We start from the raw sequence: 15,409 nt of genomic DNA, 5'->3' as shown, positions 1-15,409 counted from the left end.
GGTAGGCGAGGAGTGTAATCGGGACACAAATACCGCCCTACGAAGTGGCACGGTAGTCAACTGCAAAGGAGTAGTGGATAGCGCATCAGACAGCTGGGAAGGTGCGGCCGTTATAGGACAGTTGACAGAAAACGCATTGCTTGACCTAGCATTGGTTATTGAGGCTGTCAATGAAGTACTATTTGTTTCAGGTACACTTGTATCGCTAGCAACAACCCCAGTATCGGTAGCTGTTATTGTTGGAGCTAAAGATACCGGCGGAGGTGTAGGATGAATTGGGAAGTCCAGCGAAATCAACATTGGTGACGTAGAACAAACAGCCGCAAAGGTACCATTATTTAATTTGCCAGAGATCGTCTCGCTAGAAGTCTCGACAGAGCTTTGTGGAGATTCCTGAGCTGCATTGTTCATAACGTCTTTGGCAAGCCTGTTCGTATCAGTCAACGCGGTTGAAGGGACATTCGTAGGTGGACAGCTTTGCCCCTTACTTGAAGACAAGGTGGAATCATTGCTGGGCATACATTTCTTACGTTTTGGGGATTCAGATATCAATTTCAATTTTTTAAAGTGAGCTTCAATCGTTTTGAACCTTTTGTTAAGGTAACGAAATCCAATAAAAAAGTTGTTGAACTCTTTCTGAGTTTGCCTCATAAAAGCTCGCATGTCATTTTCTACGGAACGACAATCATGACATGTCCAGTTCAGTCCAATGTTGCGGGATATTAGGTCAAAAACCCTACCACCTATGTGAGAGAAACCGGCACAGATAACATGAGCCATATTATCACAGAGCCAACAACAAACATAAGTATCACCACGGGAAATTTTCTTTTGATAAGTGCACTTCTTGACACAGCAATTCAACATAATTGCAAAGTTAAACAAACCCAAAAGAAAAATAGGCAAAAGAAACTATAAGTATAGGATAAATTGAAGAGCTGTTCAAAAAATATGGGCGAGAGTTATTTTGGAGCACTGGATGCAAATCGCAAAACAGCTTATAGCTAGCAGCGAACACAACAGAAAGCAAAAAGGGCACAAAATGACTTGCTAATAGCAGCTACCAACAAAAAGATATGCAGTTATCAAAAATTTTTATGAAAATCTATGATCTAGACTGAAAGTTTAAATTGTACAAAAAGCCACTATGTATATTGCACTGTGTAGAGATTTAATACGAAATTAAACTTATAAACTGTTTTCTATTATATTAATGAATATTTATAAAAGATAAAACTTGTTTACAACGTAAAAAGAATAACAATTCGAAGAGCGATCAAAAACACGTCCACGCACGGCAAGGCTACCATTTGTCCATGATTTGGTTTTTTATAAGTCTAAGGGCTTCTTCTTTGGAGAGGCTGACTATTATTGTGTTATCACAGTTTAGCGCATTTTTGGCAAGCGTATGGACTGGGAGTCCATATTACGTCAACTTTATCAAAGTTGCTGTCACTTATTAGTTCATGAATTTTTAAGATATATCAGTTTTGTGTGTCGCCTTTGAAGAGGAGTTGGCATGAAACTAGGCTGTCTGTAAAAATTGCAACATCGCTATAGTTGTTATCCTTGGCCTGCTGCAGTGCCATATATACCGCAACTATTTCGCTTTTATCCATGTGGTTGTATACAGCCAGTTGGTGTGGTACCTACGGACGCATCTGTGAAGAAAATTTTGTAGTTGAGGCTTGTATATTCGGTAAGAAAACTGGAATACAATGCTTGCATTATGTTTAGGGGCTAGGTTGGACTTTTTGGCAGGTAGGGTTGATGTTATTACTTTTACGTTTGGGGAGGATACGGATTTGTCCACTGTTTGAAATTTGTCAAGAATTAGTTTCAACTCTATATATCTGGGCGTAGCTGGATTTAACATTTGGATTGTTGACTAGGGTTTGCATGAAAGTGCAGTCCAGGCTAATGTTGTTTATTATTTATTTGGCACAGAGCCTTTTGCCTGTTTCTGTGGGTGGGAGTTCATTAGCTAGTGCGTATATATGTGGCACTGGGGTGATTCCTAAACTTCTCCGAAGAAAACTGTTTTGAAATGTTTGTATTTTTTTGTTTGTTGATTTAGCGCAATGTGAAGTGGATGATCTACAATATTAAATTTTACTGCGTACTATGGATTTGTAGTAGTTTAGAGCTACTTGTGGATGTAGTCCCGATTTGATGGATGTTATAGGTTTGAACAGGTTTGAGTTTTTCCTGGATTGATAAATTAGAGAAGTAAGTGAGTTTGGCTTGTAGGTTGGCTGCGGCCTGTTGCAAGTTTTTGTGCGATGACGAAGGATAAAATCATCAGCAAATTGGTACAATTTTGTGTTTGCATACTCAATAATGTGCAAGTTTTTTGTATAGAAATTGAACAGACAGGGGGAATGGCAGCTTCCTTGTGGAAGTCCATCGTTTGTTATTATTAGTCGTGTTTTTTAACACGCGTATATCCGTTTACGCTTAAACTTTATATGGAGTGCTAAGCGACAAACTTTAAATACACCTCTGAAATTGCTGCGCATAAATTTTGTCCTACTAAATTTCAATACGCATTATACTCAGATGTAACTGAAATATGTGTCTTTGTTTCACCCTCTACACTAATTCTATGTATCCTACGTGTGTTCACAATTCATCGCAACTGATTCAGCTATATGTTATACCCGATGGCCATCAGAGCGTTGTGTCTCCGCTTTTCGGTACACCCTGTTGCTGTAGCTAATTGTTTAACCACAGCCGCTAGATGAGCCTCCTAAGCATTATCTAAGCGAGGATAGGCGTTTTTTCACCCGCAAACGAAACGTATACGCGTATAACACGGCTATTGTTTCCTTTCCTAGTTGTAAGTTTCCGGAGGCTAGGAAGTTTGTGATCCACCTGATTTAGTGTTTCTCTAGATCTGTATGTTCTAAAATGCTTTTGAGGCGTTTAATGCTCACACAATTGTATGCGTAACTGATGCCCGTTGAGCACATAACGACTTTGAGGCCCTGGTCTTTAAGAACTGCAGCTTCATGTAGTAGATAGTTGATGCATACTGTTGCTGATTTTTTTTCCTATAGGCGAAGGAGTGTTTGGGAAGAATTTGATTTTCTTCTTTGAAATTGGAGATTCTATCTTTGAAGCATAGGTTTATGCATTTGATGAACACGGGTATTAGTGATTTGGGTCTGAAGTTTTTTAAATCACTTAGATCTTTACCTTTCTTTGGGATGGGGACTATCTTAGTTGTTCTCCATGTTTCGGGTATTTGATTTGTAAGGAAGGCATTGTTTAACGTAGCTCTTATGTTATTAAGCATAGGATCACGTAGGGCTTTTAGCATCGCATAGGTAATGCCAATTGCCCCTCCCGCAGACTTCTTCCTTTTGCTAGTCAGGATATCTTTAAGTTCTTCAAAGCTAATCGCGAGGGAGTTTGTTGGGACTGTTTCAAAGTTAATCGGGAGCCTTTCTGACGAGCGAACTTGCTCTTTTATAATCTGGAGGTAATCTTTATCATTGAGAAGCCGTGATGGAAAACCCAATCAATCGAGTTTTAGTAGGAGTAAGGAATGGGAAACTTTATCAAACGCCTTACTGAAATCAATGTAAATGATATCAACTTCGCAGTTCGTCCTTAAGTTATTGGATACGAGGGTTGTGAACTCTAGCAAGTTAGACACAATGGACTTACCCCTGCAAAAGCCATGTTGTGAAAGGTCCACTGCCGAAGATACTGCAAAAGCCAGTTGATTTGTGACAACTGATTCAAATAGTTTTGGAATAGCACAAAGTTTGTGACACAAGATCTACTCCCACTTTTATAAAGTGGTATTATAAATGACTCCTTCCACTTCTTAGGGGATATCCCTTGCCTCAAAGAGGCATTAAATAAGCAGGTAAGGGGTTGACAAAGAAATTGAGCGCAAGTTCTCAGCAAAACAGATGGTATTTCATCAGGTCCACTGGAGTAGGAAATTTTCAGACTTTCCAGATGCTTTAGTACCTCATCTGTATGAATATATGGGATACCTACTGAGTTAAGCGAAGGTAACATGTATTGATAATCCACCGGAGGGGAGTCAGGGATAGTCGAGTAATTAGATTTAAAAAAGTCAGCAAACATATTTGCAATCTCGGAGTCAATACTAGAAATCCGATCGCTATACTTCATTGCAGAAGGAAACCCTTTAATTTTTCTTTTGGAGTTGACGAAGGAATAAAATGTTTTTGGATTGGAAGAGATCCGATGCTTAATCTTCATCAGATAATTCTTATAACATCTTATCTGTAGCCTGTTGTACTTAAGGCGCAAGATGGAGTATGCAGCATAGTCACTATTAGGCCAGATAATTTGAAACGCTTGAAGAAGCGTATTTTTTTGTTTTTTAGATAATTAAGTTCTCTAGAGCCCCAAGCAGTAGTTGGAGATGCTGGGGAGGTTTTGGTGTAGATGGTATTCTACTGTGTTTATGTTGGCTTTGAGAGATTGGCACTTATATTGTAGAATTTTTAGTGCGCCTTTAAAAAGGGTTAAACTGAGGGGCCGTCAGTCCCTGTTTGTATAGCAAGGATATCTTCATTTAATGCATTTGCTGAAAAGTTTCTTTTATTTTAGCAATTTTTGCCAGAGCATCTCCTAGGTGCTCCCTAACTCTCCCCCTTTGTAGACTTTGAAACAGATCATTTATCAGCTTTTCCATATCTGTGACTCTTCCCTTAAGGTATTCTGTTGTGTTGTATACTGGTATCGTTTTGTTTTTTTCGCTGAGTTCTGTGGGTTGTTTATTCAGTTTTGTTTCATAGCTTGCTTTTGAGCTACAGTGTTGTACCTAACTTTTGTAAGTTTTCTGTTTATTGTGAGGTCCCTTGTCAATTGTATTGTTCGATGTATTGTTTGATGTATTGTTCTATGTATCTGGTAGATAGGGGAAATGTGTGTTGTCAGTTGCCAGTGGTGCAAATTTATTGAATCTGTCCGAAAAATATGTATCCAGAGTTTCACCTCTAGACATTTTTTAACGTTTTTCACGAAATTTATTGTTTGTTCCCTTTCCCATGCCGAACATTTAGATTTGTCCGTTGAAATGTGTCCCGTGCTTGTACAAAGGATGCATTTTTTCGCAGTTGTCGTTGCTACATTAGGTAAGACCACATTTGATGCAGCGATTTTTTGATTTGTACGAGGGGGGAACCGAGAAAGCTACTGGAATTCTGGCGTAGTCCAGTGTGATAACGCTTGGTATGTCATTGCATTTTTAAAAAGTATTTTGTATAGGAATTTGCCTATTGCATAAATAAGATTGATATCTTTTATTTTAAGATGTTTTATGCAGTTAAATAGATTTAGGCCGTTTGTGATTTTTTCGTTTGTCTTCTCTTTGCACGCTGATGACTCAACAAGAACAAAAAATATGGCCTTGTAGTTAGGGTATAATACCGTGGTCGTAGCTGTATTCTCATTTTGTGGGGGTAGGGTGAATGTGTGTGTTTTCGTTTTGTTTTTTTTCTTGTCCGTTGTTCATATTGTCAGTTTGTATACCTATACGATTTTGTAATGTATTTGTTATACCGTCATTAATGGTGGGAGCTATTGCACCATTTTTTATTTCGTTTTCCCTTTTCCTAACCTCACTTTTTTTCGCTAGATGCTGATGAAGATGAGGATGCAGATTTTACCTTCGTGAAGTCTTGCATCTTCATTATTTTTATTACCTTGTGTTCTGTCTCTTTTTTTGATTTTGCAGCTTTTGCATTTAAATATGCGAAATTGTATATTCCCTTCGATTCCTTTAATGTGGATTAAGGGGGGGGGAGGTCATTTCGGCTTTGGATTTTTTAACCGTCGACATTATTTATTTATTTATTTCAAAGTAAATCTAGGACAAATTAAAATATCCTTACAGACTATTTACAAAATTATGGGGGGAAATATGTCGGATCTAAACAGAGTTAGAGCACGTCCGAAAGTTAGGGCATATACCACACCATCTGTAATTGCTGGTGTTTTTCAGTGTTTTGCAAACAGCATCACTCACCTGGTTTGTAATTTGTTATTTTCAGCCTGTAATACACTTCTTGTGCTAGCGCCCACTGAAAGAGTCCATCGTGTACAAACACGTTCACCCACTTTATTTTTTTAACAGGTAGAGGACAATGTTCAGGTTATGTATATTGATTTAATTATTGCAGTTTTATTTCAGGTTTTACCTCTACCGCAAAGTTCTCTTGTATTTGGTAACTTACGCTGTATCACAAGGCGATCTACTAAGCTTTGCTATTCTTAAGCGAATGGTGCGTTTTATGCACGTGCGATCGTGCTGCAAATCTCTCCCTAACTTTGAGGTTAAGTTTGCGTCCGGATTAACTGTTAAATTGATATGAATATTTAGCTTTTAAATATGCATTTTCACTGTTGAAATTTTAATTTCGCAATAAAATATAATTTTAAGTCAGCAGAAATACCCACAGATATGGTAATCTGGCCTTCGTCACACAAAAAGTTGCAGAATTTGCTTTGCAAGCCGAATTTCCACCCACGTGCTTTTGTTTTCGTTTCAGGATGAAACGAGTAATTTCTACAAAATATTTGTTACCTTTTGTCGCCAATAGTTTTATTTTAATCTTTTTGGAAAATGACTTTTATTTCTTCTCGTAAACGCTTTTCCTTGAATACGGTGTGATGTTGATGCTTCAGCGATATTTTTCGACGCCTTTGTTCTTTTTTCCACTCCTTTACCACCACGTGATTTATATTTTTATGATCAAATTTGCCAAGTAGCACAGAAAAGTTGATATGAAATCGAATACGGCGCGTAACTTTGTCTTTTGTATGAAACATGTTTACTTTACTTTACAGAATAGTAGAATTCAAACACGTCCGAATGGCAGAAGCGGCAAACGTCGAATGAGCTCCAGCACTTAAGGCTTTTTTCATAATAAATAATTTTTCTTTTATTTTATTTGACAGCTGATGCGAATTTGCTTTTCTGAACAGTTGAATTTAGCCAATTATCGAACAGTGAGGGTCATAATACCGAATGAAAATTCGTTCGATCGGTTCTTTCGACCACAGTCGAAGATCGCTTTGATCGATTTGTCTCATAATGGGCGCCTATATTTTTTTTTCAGCTTAAAAGCCTTGGAAAAGTTGATGTATGCATAATATGCATAATATGTATGCATTGCATATCCATATAAATTAGCTGATCCAAACAACATTGTGGAAATCAATTTAACTGGTCAATGATGCCATAGCATGACGCCCTAGCCATAACCATACAATAGCCAACCAACTGCCCTACAAGACGGATACCCGTTACCTAATCGAGTACTTAATCGTCACCAATAACTTGGTCACCAATTATCGTCTTAATGACTTTTACATTGCTGTCGTGAAAAAGGTAACGCACGCGGTCTCTCAAAATAGTGTACGTGTGACTCGCTTTTTCGCTCTTACCTATTGTGTTTTCGACATTCCTTCTCGCTCGATGTTATTTCCATTTTTAAGTTACTTCATTAGGTATATTTTCGTTATCGCTAATACTATTAGCTGGGAAGGTGCGGCCGTTATAGGACAGTTGACAGAAAACGCATTGCTTGACCTAGCATTGGTTATTGAGGCTGTCAATGAAGTACTATTTGTTTCAGGTACACTTGTATCGCTAGCAACAACCCCAGTATCGGTAGCTGTTATTGTTGGAGCTAAAGATACCGGCGGAGGTGTAGGATGAATTGGGAAGTCCAGCGAAATCAACATTGGTGACGTAGAACAAACAGCCGCAAAGGTACCATTATTTAATTTGCCAGAGATCGTCTCGCTAGAAGTCTCGACAGAGCTTTGTGGAGATTCCTGAGCTGCATTGTTCATAACGTCTTTGGCAAGCCTGTTCGTATCAGTCAACGCGGTTGAAGGGACATTCGTAGGTGGACAGCTTTGCCCCTTACTTGAAGACAAGGTGGAATCATTGCTGGGCATACATTTCTTACGTTTTGGGGATTCAGATATCAATTTCAATTTTTTAAAGTGAGCTTCAATCGTTTTGAACCTTTTGTTAAGGTAACGAAATCCAATAAAAAAGTTGTTGAACTCTTTCTGAGTTTGCCTCATAAAAGCTCGCATGTCATTTTCTACGGAACGACAATCATGACATGTCCAGTTCAGTCCAATGTTGCGGGATATTAGGTCAAAAACCCTACCACCTATGTGAGAGAAACCGGCACAGATAACATGAGCCATATTATCACAGAGCCAACAACAAACATAAGTATCACCACGGGAAATTTTCTTTTGATAAGTGCACTTCTTGACACAGCAATTCAACATAATTGCAAAGTTAAACAAACCCAAAAGAAAAATAGGCAAAAGAAACTATAAGTATAGGATAAATTGAAGAGCTGTTCAAAAAATATGGGCGAGAGTTATTTTGGAGCACTGGATGCAAATCGCAAAACAGCTTATAGCTAGCAGCGAACACAACAGAAAGCAAAAAGGGCACAAAATGACTTGCTAATAGCAGCTACCAACAAAAAGATATGCAGTTATCAAAAATTTTTATGAAAATCTATGATCTAGACTGAAAGTTTAAATTGTACAAAAAGCCACTATGTATATTGCACTGTGTAGAGATTTAATACGAAATTAAACTTATAAACTGTTTTCTATTATATTAATGAATATTTATAAAAGATAAAACTTGTTTACAACGTAAAAAGAATAACAATTCGAAGAGCGATCAAAAACACGTCCACGCACGGCAAGGCTACCATTTGTCCATGATTTGGTTTTTTATAAGTCTAAGGGCTTCTTCTTTGGAGAGGCTGACTATTATTGTGTTATCACAGTTTAGCGCATTTTTGGCAAGCGTATGGACTGGGAGTCCATATTACGTCAACTTTATCAAAGTTGCTGTCACTTATTAGTTCATGAATTTTTAAGATATATCAGTTTTGTGTGTCGCCTTTGAAGAGGAGTTGGCATGAAACTAGGCTGTCTGTAAAAATTGCAACATCGCTATAGTTGTTATCCTTGGCCTGCTGCAGTGCCATATATACCGCAACTATTTCGCTTTTATCCATGTGGTTGTATACAGCCAGTTGGTGTGGTACCTACGGACGCATCTGTGAAGAAAATTTTGTAGTTGAGGCTTGTATATTCGGTAAGAAAACTGGAATACAATGCTTGCATTATGTTTAGGGGCTAGGTTGGACTTTTTGGCAGGTAGGGTTGATGTTATTACTTTTACGTTTGGGGAGGATACGGATTTGTCCACTGTTTGAAATTTGTCAAGAATTAGTTTCAACTCTATATATCTGGGCGTAGCTGGATTTAACATTTGGATTGTTGACTAGGGTTTGCATGAAAGTGCAGTCCAGGCTAATGTTGTTTATTATTTATTTGGCACAGAGCCTTTTGCCTGTTTCTGTGGGTGGGAGTTCATTAGCTAGTGCGTATATATGTGGCACTGGGGTGATTCCTAAACTTCTCCGAAGAAAACTGTTTTGAAATGTTTGTATTTTTTTGTTTGTTGATTTAGCGCAATGTGAAGTGGATGATCTACAATATTAAATTTTACTGCGTACTATGGATTTGTAGTAGTTTAGAGCTACTTGTGGATGTAGTCCCGATTTGATGGATGTTATAGGTTTGAACAGGTTTGAGTTTTTTCCTGGATTGATAAATTAGAGAAGTAAGTGAGTTTGGCTTGTAGGTTGGCTGCGCATGTTGCAAGTTTTTGTGCGATGACGAAGGATAAAATCATCAGCAAATTGGTACAATTTTGTGTTTGCATACTCAATAATGTGCAAGTTTTTTGTATAGAAATTGAACAGACAGGGGGAATGGCAGCTTCCTTGTGGAAGTCCATCGTTTGTTATTATTAGTCGTGTTTTTTAACACGCGTATATCCGTTTACGCTTAAACTTTATATGGAGTGCTAAGCGACAAACTTTAAATACACCTCTGAAATTGCTGCGCATAAATTTTGTCCTACTAAATTTCAATACGCATTATACTCAGATGTAACTGAAATATGTGTCTTTGTTTCACCCTCTACACTAATTCTATGTATCCTACGTGTGTTCACAATTCATCGCAACTGATTCAGCTATATGTTATACCCGATGGCCATCAGAGCGTTGTGTCTCCGCTTTTCGGTACACCCTGTTGCTGTAGCTAATTGTTTAACCACAGCCGCTAGATGAGCCTCCTAAGCATTATCTAAGCGAGGATAGGCGTTTTTTCACCCGCAAACGAAACGTATACGCGTATAACACGGCTATTGTTTCCTTTCCTAGTTGTAAGTTTCCGGAGGCTAGGAAGTTTGTGATCCACCTGATTTAGTGTTTCTCTAGATCTGTATGTTCTAAAATGCTTTTGAGGCGTTTAATGCTCACACAATTGTATGCGTAACTGATGCCCGTTGAGCACATAACGACTTTGAGGCCCTGGTCTTTAAGAACTGCAGCTTCATGTAGTAGATAGTTGATGCATACTGTTGCTGATTTTTTTTCCTATAGGCGAAGGAGTGTTTGGGAAGAATTTGATTTTCTTCTTTGAAATTGGAGATTCTATCTTTGAAGCATAGGTTTATGCATTTGATGAACACGGGTATTAGTGATTTGGGTCTGAAGTTTTTTAAATCACTTAGATCTTTACCTTTCTTTGGGATGGGGACTATCTTAGTTGTTCTCCATGTTTCGGGTATTTGATTTGTAAGGAAGGCATTGTTTAACGTAGCTCTTATGTTATTAAGCATAGGATCACGTAGGGCTTTTAGCATCGCATAGGTAATGCCAATTGCCCCTCCCGCAGACTTCTTCCTTTTGCTAGTCAGGATATCTTTAAGTTCTTCAAAGCTAATCGCGAGGGAGTTTGTTGGGACTGTTTCAAAGTTAATCGGGAGCCTTTCTGACGAGCGAACTTGCTCTTTTATAATCTGGAGGTAATCTTTATCATTGAGAAGCCGTGATGGAAAACCCAATCAATCGAGTTTTAGTAGGAGTAAGGAATGGGAAACTTTATCAAACGCCTTACTGAAATCAATGTAAATGATATCAACTTCGCAGTTCGTCCTTAAGTTATTGGATACGAGGGTTGTGAACTCTAGCAAGTTAGACACAATGGACTTACCCCTGCAAAAGCCATGTTGTGAAAGGTCCACTGCCGAAGATACTGCAAAAGCCAGTTGATTTGTGACAACTGATTCAAATAGTTTTGGAATAGCACAAAGTTTGTGACACAAGATCTACTCCCACTTTTATAAAGTGGTATTATAAATGACTCCTTCCACTTCTTAGGGGATATCCCTTGCCTCAAAGAGGCATTAAATAAGCAGGTAAGGGGTTGACAAAGAAATTGAGCGCAAGTTCTCAGCAAAACAGATGGTATTTCATCAGGTCCACTGGAGTAGGAAATTTTCAGACTTTCCAGATGCTTTAGTACCTCATCTGTATGAATATATGGGATACCTACTGAGTTAAGCGAAGGTAACATGTATTGATAATCCACCGGAGGGGAGTCAGGGATAGTCGAGTAATTAGATTTAAAAAAGTCAGCAAACATATTTGCAATCTCGGAGTCAATACTAGAAATCCGATCGCTATACTTCATTGCAGAAGGAAACCCTTTAATTTTTCTTTTGGAGTTGACGAAGGAATAAAATGTTTTTGGATTGGAAGAGATCCGATGCTTAATCTTCATCAGATAATTCTTATAACATCTTATCTGTAGCCTGTTGTACTTAAGGCGCAAGATGGAGTATGCAGCATAGTCACTATTAGGCCAGATAATTTGAAACGCTTGAAGAAGCGTATTTTTTTGTTTTTTAGATAATTAAGTTCTCTAGAGCCCCAAGCAGTAGTTGGAGATGCTGGGGAGGTTTTGGTGTAGATGGTATTCTACTGTGTTTATGTTGGCTTTGAGAGATTGGCACTTATATTGTAGAATTTTTAGTGCGCCTTTAAAAAGGGTTAAACTGAGGGGCCGTCAGTCCCTGTTTGTATAGCAAGGATATCTTCATTTAATGCATTTGCTGAAAAGTTTCTTTTATTTTAGCAATTTTTGCCAGAGCATCTCCTAGGTGCTCCCTAACTCTCCCCCTTTGTAGACTTTGAAACAGATCATTTATCAGCTTTTCCATATCTGTGACTCTTCCCTTAAGGTATTCTGTTGTGTTGTATACTGGTATCGTTTTGTTTTTTTCGCTGAGTTCTGTGGGTTGTTTATTCAGTTTTGTTTCATAGCTTGCTTTTTGAGCTACAGTGTTGTACCTAACTTTTGTAAGTTTTCTGTTTATTGTGAGGTCCCTGTCAATTGTATTGTTCGATGTATTGTTTGATGTATTGTTCTATGTATCTGGTAGATAGGGGAAATGTGTGTTGTCAGTTGCCAGTGGTGCAAATTTATTGAATCTGTCCGAAAAATATGTATCCAGAGTTTCACCTCTAGACATTTTTTTAACGTTTTTCACGAAATTTATTGTTTGTTCCCTTTCCCATGCCGAACATTTAGATTTGTCCGTTGAAATGTGTCCCGTGCTTGTACAAAGGATGCATTTTTTCGCAGTTGTCGTTGCTACATTAGGTAAGACCACATTTGATGCAGCGATTTTTTGATTTGTACGAGGGGGGAACCGAGAAAGCTACTGGAATTCTGGCGTAGTCCAGTGTGATAACGCTTGGTATGTCATTGCATTTTTAAAAAGTATTTTGTATAGGAATTTGCCTATTGCATAAATAAGATTGATATCTTTTATTTTAAGATGTTTTATGCAGTTAAATAGATTTAGGCCGTTTGTGATTTTTTCGTTTGTCTTCTCTTTGCACGCTGATGACTCAACAAGAACAAAAAATATGGCCTTGTATTTAGGGTATAATACCGTGGTCGTAGCTGTATTCTCATTTTGTGGGGGTAGGGTGAATGTGTGTGTTTTCGTTTTGTTTTTTTCTTGTCCGTTGTTCATATTGTCAGTTTGTATACCTATACGATTTTGTAATGTATTTGTTATACCGTCATTAATGGCGGGAGCTATTGCACCATTTTTTATTTCGTTTTCCCTTTTCCTAACCTCACTTTTTTTCGCTAGATGCTGATGAAGATGAGGATGCAGATTTTACCTTCGTGAAGTCTTGCATCTTCATTATTTTTATTACCTTGTGTTCTGTCTCTTTTTTTGATTTTGCAGCTTTTGCATTTAAATATGCGAAATTGTATATTCCCTTCGATTCCTTTAATGTGGATTAAGGGGGGGGGGAGGTCATTTCGGCTTTGGATTTTTTAACCGTCGACATTATTTATTTATTTATTTCAAAGTAAATCTAGGACAAATTAAAATATCCTTACAGACTATTTACAAAATTATGGGGGGAAATATGTCGGATCTAAACAGAGTTAGAGCACGTCCGAAAGTTAGGGCATATACCACACCATCTGTAATTGCTGGTGTTTTTCAGTGTTTTGCAAACAGCATCACTCACCTGGTTTGTAATTTGTTATTTTCAGCCTGTAATACACTTCTTGTGCTAGCGCCCACTGAAAGAGTCCATCGTGTACAAACACGTTCACCCACTTTATTTTTTTAACAGGTAGAGGACAATGTTCAGGTTATGTATATTGATTTAATTATTGCAGTTTTATTTCAGGTTTTACCTCTACCGCAAAGTTCTCTTGTATTTGGTAACTTACGCTGTATCACAAGGCGATCTACTAAGCTTTGCTATTCTTAAGCGAATGGTGCGTTTTATGCACGTGCGATCGTGCTGCAAATCTCTCCCTAACTTTGAGGTTAAGTTTGCGTCCGGATTAACTGTTAAATTGATATGAATATTTAGCTTTTAAATATGCATTTTCACTGTTGAAATTTTAATTTCGCAATAAAATATAATTTTAAGTCAGCAGAAATACCCACAGATATGGTAATCTGGCCTTCGTCACACAAAAAGTTGCAGAATTTGCTTTGCAAGCCGAATTTCCACCCACGTGCTTTTGTTTTCGTTTCAGGATGAAACGAGTAATTTCTACAAAATATTTGTTACCTTTTGTCGCCAATAGTTTTATTTTAATCTTTTTGGAAAATGACTTTTATTTCTTCTCGTAAACGCTTTTCCTTGAATACGGTGTGATGTTGATGCTTCAGCGATATTTTTCGACGCCTTTGTTCTTTTTTCCACTCCTTTACCACCACGTGATTTATATTTTTATGATCAAATTTGCCAAGTAGCACAGAAAAGTTGATATGAAATCGAATACGGCGCGTAACTTTGTCTTTTGTATGAAACATGTTTACTTTACTTTACAGAATAGTAGAATTCAAACACGTCCGAATGGCAGAAGCGGCAAACGTTGAATGAGCTCCAGCACTTAAGGCTTTTTTCATAATAAATAATTTTTCTTTTATTTTATTTGACAGCTGATGCGAATTTGCTTTTCTGAACAGTTGAATTTAGCCAATTATCGAACAGTGAGGGTCATAATACCGAATGAAAATTCGTTCGATCGGTTCTTTCGACCACAGTCGAAGATCGCTTTGATCGATTTGTCTCATAATGGGCGCCTATATTTTTTTTTCAGCTTAAAAGCCTTGGAAAAGTTGATGTATGCATAATATGCATAATATGTATGCATTGCATATCCATATAAATTAGCTGATCCAAACAACATTGTGGAAATCAATTTAACTGGTCAATGATGCCATAGCATGACGCCCTAGCCATAACCATACAATAGCCAACCAACTGCCCTACAAGACGGATACCCGTTACCTAATCGAGTACTTAATCGTCACCAATAACTTGGTCACCAATTATCGTCTTAATGACTTTTACATTGCTGTCGTGAAAAAGGTAACGCACGCGGTCTCTCAAAATAGTGTACGTGTGACTCGCTTTTTCGCTCTTACCTATTGTGTTTTCGACATTCCTTCTCGCTCGATGTTATTTCCATTTTTAAGTTACTTCATTAGGTATATTTTCGTTATCGCTAATACGCCAATTACACGGCTCAAGTATCCCTGTGCCAATTACCAATTTGCACAAGGATTTGACCGGTGTGTGCACTGGTTGCGCTATTTGCGCAGAGAACTGCGCTAAAATCAAAACGATTTTGATATTTACGCATGTCTGCAAATATTGCACATGCTTTTTTCTTCGTGTATGGTGAATCTTACACAGTTTACCTGTGGTTCCTGATAATATAACATCAGTAATTATTGCTTAAAAATCTTAATATCGAAGGCGTAAGGATCATCTCTAGCTTGTCACAGGAATTCACACAAATTTAATAATACAAAATAATTTTTTATACAATTAGAACACATGTTTCATTTGTTGCGCTAGTTGAAAAATGAATATTGCGCAGTGCTGCAATGAGTTGAGCTGGTCTTGCAATTAAAACATATATTTTATAAGTACAATGGAAAATAAACGCTTCTGGT

Source organism: Eurosta solidaginis, chromosome 2 (genome assembly GCF_040869045.1).
Source record: "Eurosta solidaginis isolate ZX-2024a chromosome 2, ASM4086904v1, whole genome shotgun sequence".
NCBI classification, from domain to species: Eukaryota; Metazoa; Arthropoda; class Insecta; order Diptera; family Tephritidae; genus Eurosta; species Eurosta solidaginis.
The sequence above is the reverse complement of the archived record's forward strand: the minus strand, read 5'-3'. Positions refer to the sequence as shown.